Genomic DNA, 9,130 nt, shown 5'->3' on the forward strand with positions numbered 1-9,130 from the left:
CCGGCTGTGGGGCGTATGGACACACGGTGGCTGCCCCACGCAGCACGGGGGGGAGGAGCCACTGCTGCCGTCCCAAGAGCCAGAAGGGGAGCTACAGTCCTATGAGCTGGAGTGGGAGGCCCAACCCCCAGATTTTTTTTGGGGGGATGAGGGTGTGAAGCTGGTGCTGCACAGCATCCCATTTATTTGCTGCCCGCGGAGACGCTGACCACCAGCCTTGCTGTCGGAGGAACCTGCAGTGCCACATGCCCTACCCCTGTTGTCGGAGAAAGCAGCAGTGCTACCAGCAGTGCCACCAGCCCTGCTGTCGGAGGAGCCGGCAACAACCTCAGCCCCAGCCCTGCTGCTAGAGGAAAACAGGTTTTTTATACCTGCCTCCACCACCAGAGGCCAACAGTTTGGTAATTATTAAGTATTTAATTTCCTGCACTTTGTCTCTCAGTCTCCTTACTTTGGCTACCCTGCCACACACCTTCACACAGTTCCATAGGAAAACACATTTAGACGCCTACATCCAGCAGTTCCTATTTGTCTTGCAGCAGACTATGAGAAAGCCAGAAGAAAAGCAGCCAAAGCAGAGGTGGAATCAGATTTGCAGAGTGAGGTTGACGATCTGCAGTGGAATCAACAATCTATAAAGTAATGTTTATAGTTGTACAACTTTATTCATTTTTGCTTTGCACAAAGTAAAACATACAATTTACAGTTGCTACAGAGAATTGTGTATTTTTTCATCAATGATAAACAGAGAAACCATTAATAACTGTTGTAATAGTGTTTTAGAAATTACCCATTTCCAATTTTGACAACTTTTAATGTCTGGTTGCCAAAAAATATGTTTATTCAGATAATAGGAACTTATAATACAATGCACGAAATAGTAATGATTTTTTAAAATGTTTTTATAGACGTAACAGAAGATATGAGGGCGAATCTTCAGAAAGTGAGGAAGGAGCACCAGTAGGAAGGAAAAAGGACTCTGTTCCTGTCCCACCACCAACCCAGACATGGTCATTGTCACGTGGATCACCACCACTTATTCAGTCACCACTGATTCCAAGGTCACCTAGAACATCACTTGAGCAAGTGACTGGTATGTTTTATGTAGCTCTTTGACTTCTCATTGTTATATAAAACCAGAGTTTATCAACCATAAAAGTTAGGTTTCAAAATAGGTTTTGAAACTGCAACATTTATATTTATTTACAGTAGTTTTCAGAATTGGAATATGATGTAGCAGAAACTGTTTAAACAGGTCCAGAATTAGCCCTGTGTTCACTATTATAATAAATAAAAAAAAATAAAGCTGAGGAAATACCAACATATTTAAAGAGAATGTGGACAAAATTGAAAACTGGAAGACTTTTGTTTTCATTCTTTAGGCCCTAATCTATGGATTTCACATGACTGGGAATAGAGATATGCATCTAGTCACAGATACCTTAAAAAAAAAAAAAAAAAAGGTAGGGGTGTGAATCAGAAAACCAGTCAGTATCTGGTGTGACCACCATTTGCCTCATGCAGCTCGACACATCTCCTTTGCAAGGAGTTGATCAGGCTGTTGATTGTGGAATGTTGTCCCACTCCTCTTCAATGTCTGTGCGAAGTTGCTGGATATTGGCGGGAACTGGAACATGCTGTTGTAGACGTTGATCCAGAGCATCCCAAACATGCTCAATGGGTGACATGTCTGAGTATGCAGGCCATGGAGGAACTGGGACATTTTCAGCTTCCAGGAATTGTGTACAGATCTTTGCGACATGGGGCCGTGTATTATCATGCTGAATCATGAGATGATGGTGGCGGATGAATATCATGACAATGGACCCCAGGATCTCGTCACGTTATCTTCTGTGAATTCAAATTGCCATTGATAAAATGCAATTGTGTTCGTTGTCCGTAGCTTATGCCTGCCCATACCATAACCTCACCGCCACCATGGGACACTCTGTTCACAACGTTGACATCAGCAAACCGCTTGCCCTCACGACGCCATACATGCTGTCTGCCATCTGCCCGGTACAGTTGAAACTGGGATTCATCCGTGAAGAGCACACTTCTCCAGTGTCAGTGGCCATTGAAGGTGAGCATTTGCCCACTGAAGTCAGTTACGTCGCTGACAGTCAGGTCAAGACCCTGGTGACGACTACGAGCATGCAGGTGAGCTTTCCTGAGATGGTTTCTGACAGTTTGTGCAGAAATTCTTCGGTTGTGTAAACCCACCCTTTCATCAGCTGTCCGAGTGGCTGGTCTCTGACGATCCCGCAGGTGAAAAAGGCAGATGTGGAGGTCCTGGGCTGGCGTGGTTACACGTGGTCTGCGGTTGAGGCCGGTTGGCCATTCTGCCAAATTCTCTAAAACGACGTTGGAGGTGGCTTATGGTAAAGAAATGAACATTCAGTTCTCTGGCAACAGCTCTGGTGGACATTCCTGCAGTCAGCATGTCAATTGCACGTTCCCTCAAAACTTGAGACATCTGTGGCATTGTGTTGCATGACAAAACTGCACATTTTAGCGTGGCCTTTTATTGTCCCCAGCATAAGGTGCACCTGTGTAATGATCATGCTGTTTGATCAGCTTCTTGATATGCCACACCTATCAGATGGATGGATTATCTTGGCAGTGGAGAAATGCTCACTAACAGGGATGTAAACAAATTTTGTGCACAAAATTTGAGAAGCTTTTAGCACGTATGGAAAATTTCAGCTCATGAAACATGGGACCAACACATTACATTTAGCGTTTTATATTTTCGGTGTATGTGTGTGTGTGTGTGTGTGTGTGTGTGTGTGTATATATATATATATATATATATATATATATATATATATATATATATATATATATATATATATATATATATATATATATATATATTTAGCTATATAAGGACTAACACGTCACAGCACTTGCAGTCTTGCAAGCATGCTGATAGCAACAGGTAATTATAGCTCTTAACTTAACCTCAAGTCACTGTCTTCCTTGGAACCATTGGGGGGGTGGATGTTCCTACAGTTGTCCGCAGAATTATGGTTGCCTTACTTTGTAATGCATTGGCAACCAAATTCAACTGGAAGGGCCTTGGAAACGAAAGATCATTTTATGACCTCAATTCGAAAAGTGATGGCTGGTGAGTTACATATGTGTTTTACTTTGCCTGTGTAGAACCTTAACATTAGTTAAACATTTGATCTTTTTTCATTGCATTTCAAATGAGCAGTAAATCTGCATGATATGTTAAATGTTATGAAGTAAACAGAAGTATCGAAGTAGATAAGTATTATTTTTTTTTTTTATTAGTGTAATTTTCCTGAAGGTGGTGAGATAGGGGAGGAGTGGTCAGGAGGTGTGTGAGGGGGGGGTTTGGTGAAAGGCTATGATGTGGGGGTTGGTGTTTGGTTGGGGGAATTAGTGTATTTTTAAGTCAGAATGTTGACTTTAGATATGTTAAAGTTAAATCGAAGTTGACCCACATGCAACTTATAAGCCTGATACTGATACCTTTTTTTTTTTGCTTGTTAGAAGGATATTCCTTCTACCCCAGAGGGAACCCGTCACTTGTAGGGACTTGTAATTTGCAATTTAGCGTGTTGGTCAAAGTTTTGATTTGGTCCGGGCCTGTGGTGCATTTATTATTTTTTATTGTTTAAATTGTTAACTTTAGGGTAAAATTTTATATTTAAAATTTCATTTGTTAAATGTTCCCCATATGGTGAAAAGAAAGCCATTTTAAAATATGGTAAATTAATTATGATCCTTATAATTCTAATATCTAACAACTGGCCCCTTATAATTATAGGATATTGTTTTAGGTATTAAATATTTAAAATACATAATAATATTTTATATATATATTTCTAGAGATAGGATATTGTTTATATTTTAAATATTATTTCAAATACAGTACTGTGCGAAAGTTTTATGCAGGTGTGAAAAAATGCTGTAAAGTAAGAATGCTTTCAAAAATAGACATGTTGATAGATTATATTTATTATTAACAAAATGCAAAGTGAGTGAACAGAAGAAAAATCTACATCAAATCAATATTTGGTGTGACCACCCTTTGCCTTCAAAACAGCATCAATTCTTCTAGGTACACTAGCACAAAGTCAGGGATTTTGTAGGCATATAGTCAGGTGTATGATTTAACAATTATACCAAACAGGTGCTAATGATCATCAATTCAATATGTAGGTTGAAACACAATCATTGACTGAAACAGAAACAACTGTGTAGGAGGAATAAAACTGGGTGAGGAACAGCCAAACTCAGCTGACAAGGTGAGGTTGCTGAAAACAGTTTACTGTCAAAAGTCATACACCATGGCAAGACTGAGCACAGCAACAAGACACAAGGTAGTTATACTGCATCAGCAAGGTCTCTCCCAGGCAGAAATTTCAAGGCAGACAGGGGTTTCCAGATGTGCTGTCCAAGCTCTTTTGAAGAAGCACAAAGAAATGAGCAACATTGAGGACCGTAGACTCAGTGGTCGGCCAAGGAAACTTACTGCAGCAGATGAGACACATCATGCTTACTTCCTTTTGCGGGGGCTGCATTTCTGCAAATGGAGTTGGGGAGTTGGTCAGAATTAATGGTCTCCACAATGCTGAGAAGTACAGGCAGATACTTATCCATCATGCAGTGCCATCAGGGAGGAATCTGATTGTCCCCAAATTTATTCTGCAGCATGACAACAACCCCAAACATACAGAGAAGGACATTAAGAACTATCTTCAGCGTAAAGAGGAATAAGGAGTCCTGGAAGTGATGGTCTGGCCCCCACAGAGCCCTGATCTCAACATTGAGTCTATCTGGGATTACATGAAGAGAGAGAAACAACTGAGGCTGCCTAAATCCACAGAAGAACTGTGGTTAGTTCTCCAAGATGTCTGGGCCAACCTACCTGCCGAGTTCCTTCAAAAACTGCAAGTGTACCTAGAAGAATTGATGCTGTTTTGAAGGCAAAGGGTGGTCACACCAAATATTGATTTGATATGGATTTTTCTTCTGTTCACTCACTTTGCATTTAGTTAATTGATAAATATATTCTATTAACATGTCTGTTTTTGAATGCATTCTTACTTTTACGGCATTTTTTCACACCTGCCTAAAACTTTTGCACAGTACTGTACATAAAGCAATATTTCATCTCATATTTTTTATTCATAAAAGGGGCCAATTTTTTTATCTTAAAAATAAGGATACATTTTTTTTCCTGTAGAAATGTAAAAGACATATAAGTGTTCAGAAGACTTCAAAACTTTAACAAGCTTGTTTTGTGTTAATTGAAAACTATTGCTACACAATTTTAGAATCCTGACATTGCACAATGTACAATAACCATTTTGCAATTTGTTTTCAAATATGGTTATGGTCAAATTGTAAAATGGCTATTGTAATTTGCTCAATGACAGAATTCTATGATTGAGTGTAACATTGTGTTAGTATTATTTTATTGTTAATTAATTACATTCTAGAGAACTTAAAGTACACCATATACTACTAGATATGCAAAAGAATACTTACAGTACCTTGTAAGTATTTGCCCGTCTAATTTTCTGCATTTTTGCATATTTTTGACACTGAATATCTAACTAATATTAGATCTTCAACCAAAATCTAATATTAGATAAAAGGGACTCTGAGTGAACAAATAACACAAAATTGATACTTTTTTCATTTATTTATTAAAGTTATGCCACACCCAATGCCCCATGTGAAAAAGTAATCTCCCCCTTAGAATCCATAACTGGTTATGCCACTTTTAGCAGCAATAACTGCAACCAAACGCTTTCTGTAGTTATTAATCAGTCTCTCACAGATCTGTGAAGGAATTTTGGCCCACTTCTTCATGCAGAACAACTTAAACTCTGTGACATTTGTGGGTTTGAGTATAAATTGCTCGTTTCAGGTCCTGCCACAACATCTCAGTGGGGTTTAGGTCTGGACTTTGACTAGGCCATTCCAAAACTTTAAATTTATTGTTCTTCAACCATTCTGATGGAGACTTACTTGTGTGTTTTGGATCATTGTCATGCTGCATGGCCCAGCTGCGCTTCAGCTTCAGCTCATGGATGGATTGCCTGACATTCTCCTGTAGAATTCTCTGTTGCAGAGCAGAATTTATGGTTCCTTCAATGTTGGCAAGTTGTCCAGGTCCTGATGCAGCAAAACATCCCCAAATCATGACACTACCACCACCGTGATTGACATTTGGTATGAGGTTCTTGCTGTGGAATGCAGTGTTTGGTTTTCGCCAGACATAACAAGGCCCATGTTGGCAGAAAAGTTCCACTTTTGACTCCTATGTCCATAGAACATTGTTCCAGAACTCTTGAGGCTTGAGACTAGATTTCATGTTCTTAGTGAGCAGTGGTTTCCTACTCTGCCAAGTATATCACTTTAGCCCAGTGTCTTTCTGATGGTGGAGTCATGAACACTGACCTTAGCTGAGGTGACAGAGGCCTGCAGATCCCTGGATGTTGTTTTAGGGTTCTTTGTGACTTCCTGGATGATTTTACACCTTGCTCTTGGAGAGATTTTGGCAGGATGGCCACTCCTGGGAAGATTCATTACTGTCCCAAGCTATCGCCATTTGGACATGTGTTAAAAGGTGAATTCTTTTAAGAGAGGTATATGTGTGTGTGTGACGGAAAGATGAGTTCTGGTGATGAATCTTCCTCCCAACCTGTGAGGGCGCTAAAGAACGGGAGGAGAAGCATCTGGAAGGGCTGGCCTGACAGTTCGTTTCCGGGTCAGGGAAGTGGGTCAGCCTGGATGGAAGCGCGACTCTGTTGTAAGACCGTATTGATTTGAGAGATAAACGAGAGGCAGCTGCAAGTAATAAGGCAGCTGCAACCGTTTATCTCGATATCATGCGGGATTACATATAGGGGCCAGGGTAACGCTGGTCTTTTCCTTCGTTTGGGTAAATGTTCGGAGAGAGAAGGAGCGAGAGAGGAGCTCTCGTTGTTACAGAGAACTGCGTGTTGTGTTTTGTTGTGTTTGTTTGTAATTGTCTGCGTTTTGCACCACCAGACAGTTAACTCACCTGTCCGGAGCTGTCGACCAGGGTCAGCACAATCCGGATCACCACTGCACGGAACCGTCACGAAATACAGTGTCTTCACCCACCACAAGCACGTCTGCACTCACCCAGGACTGGTGACCGTGTGTTCGTTTTGTTCGGGACTGTGTCCGTGTTATTGCTATCCCCGTGCTTTACACATTGTTGTGTATAGCCGGGGATTTATTATTTAACGGTCACCAGACCTGGATTATAAATAAAAGCACCTTTTCACTGGAAACTGTTGTCTGCCTGTCACTCCTGCATCGCATCACCGTTATACCTGTTCCCCTCCACTAGCCACTTTGCCACACGTGGTGTCAGAACACGGGATTATGGACCGCAACGCGCTGGCGGAGTTGCTGCAGGCACTGGAGACCAGACGGGATGCAGAGGAGAGACGGAGGGAGGAGCGCTATACGGCGCTCATTGAACGGGTAGGGCTGATCGTTGCTGCAGGAGCGACCCCTACCGGAACATCATTGATGTCGGCCCCGAAGGCACGGGCCATGAAAATGACGGCGGAGGATGATCCGGAGGCATTTTTGGTGGCGTTCGAGCGGCTGGCAACCGCGGCGGGATGGCCTCGGGAGTTCTGGGCAAGCCAGCTAGGACCTTGCCTGATCGGGGAAGCGCAGGCAGCTTACCAAGCCCTGAGCGACCAGTACGCCACTGACTATGACCTAGTCAAGCAGGCTATCCTCCGTCGTCTCAACATCACCGCGGAGACCCACCGGACGCGGTTCCGCGAGTACCGGAGAGCCCCGGAGACACGCCCCAGGGTGGTGGCACAGCGGTTGTGCGACCACATGGTCCATTGGCTGACCCCAGAGAAGAAGACCGCTCAACAAATGGGGGAAGCCATTGTGGTGGAACAATTCTGCCATGTGGTCGGCGCCGAAACTCAGGCGTGGGTACGGCGCCACAACCCTGACACCCTGGAGGAGGCGGTCAAATTGGCCGAAGATTTTGAGGACTCTTTGACGTCAGCCCGGGTCGGGATCCTGTCAGCCCCTGCCCTGCTCAGGAACCAACCTCTCCCTCCCTCTCCTCCAACACCACCACCATCACCCTCGGTCCCGGCACCCAGACCTCCCAGACCGCCGACCCCGTTGGGCCCCCTTGCCTCCCCCCCATGGAGACCGAGGATGGCCCCCAGCTGGGGTAGAGGTGTTGCCCCTGCCCCGTTGCCCTACCAGCAGCGGGACAGATATTTAACCTATGCCCCCTCTGTCCCTCCACTCTGTTTTAGGTGTAACCAGCCAGGACATAGGGCCAGGTCATGCCCCGCTGCTATGGAGTGTGACGTGGCTGCATGCAACTGGACACCTGGAACGGGTAAGCAGGGGGAAAACGGTTGGGAGGGGCCCTGTCTGATTGACGTGGTTTTAGGGAATGTGAAAACCCACGCGTTAGTGGACACAGGGTGTGAGCAAACCTTGATCAGGACAGCTCTCTTGGGCGGTATGTCGTGGCGGCCACAAGGTCAGGTGGCCATCTCCTGTATCCATGGAGACACGGCGGCATACCCCACCCTAAAAGTATATTTATCGGTAGGACCGATAAAACGTCACCTTGTAGTCGGGGTGGCGGAAAGGTTGCCGCACCCAGTTATTCTGGGCCGAGACTGGCCAAAATTCAAAGAATTGGTGCAAATAATGGCAGTCTCAGCCACACACGTAAACGTGGCAGAAAAAGGGAAAAAGGAACGGATTGGTGATGTGTTTCCTTTTCATACTGAAATGTTTTCCCCTCTGTTCCGTCCTAGAAAAACAAATAAGGAGAGACGGACCGCGAAATGGGAGGGAGCGTCTTTGAGACAAGGCTGGGGTCTGGTGGGAGAGTGCTGTAATGGTAACAAACGCCAGTCGAAGGGAGTGGGAACGCAGTGTGACCGAGAGAGCGAGGTTACTGGGCCGACTAGGGCAGAGGTTATTCCAGCCCCTCTCAATATACCGGACCCGTGGTACTCAAGCGCGGACCTAGTGTGGGGCCAAAAGAACGACCCGTCACTGGTGCACGCTTGGGGGCAGGTCCGGTCCATTGAAGGTAAGGATGTTGATG

This window comes from Polyodon spathula, chromosome 6, assembly GCF_017654505.1.
Source record: "Polyodon spathula isolate WHYD16114869_AA chromosome 6, ASM1765450v1, whole genome shotgun sequence".
Taxonomy (NCBI): Eukaryota; Metazoa; Chordata; class Actinopteri; order Acipenseriformes; family Polyodontidae; genus Polyodon; species Polyodon spathula.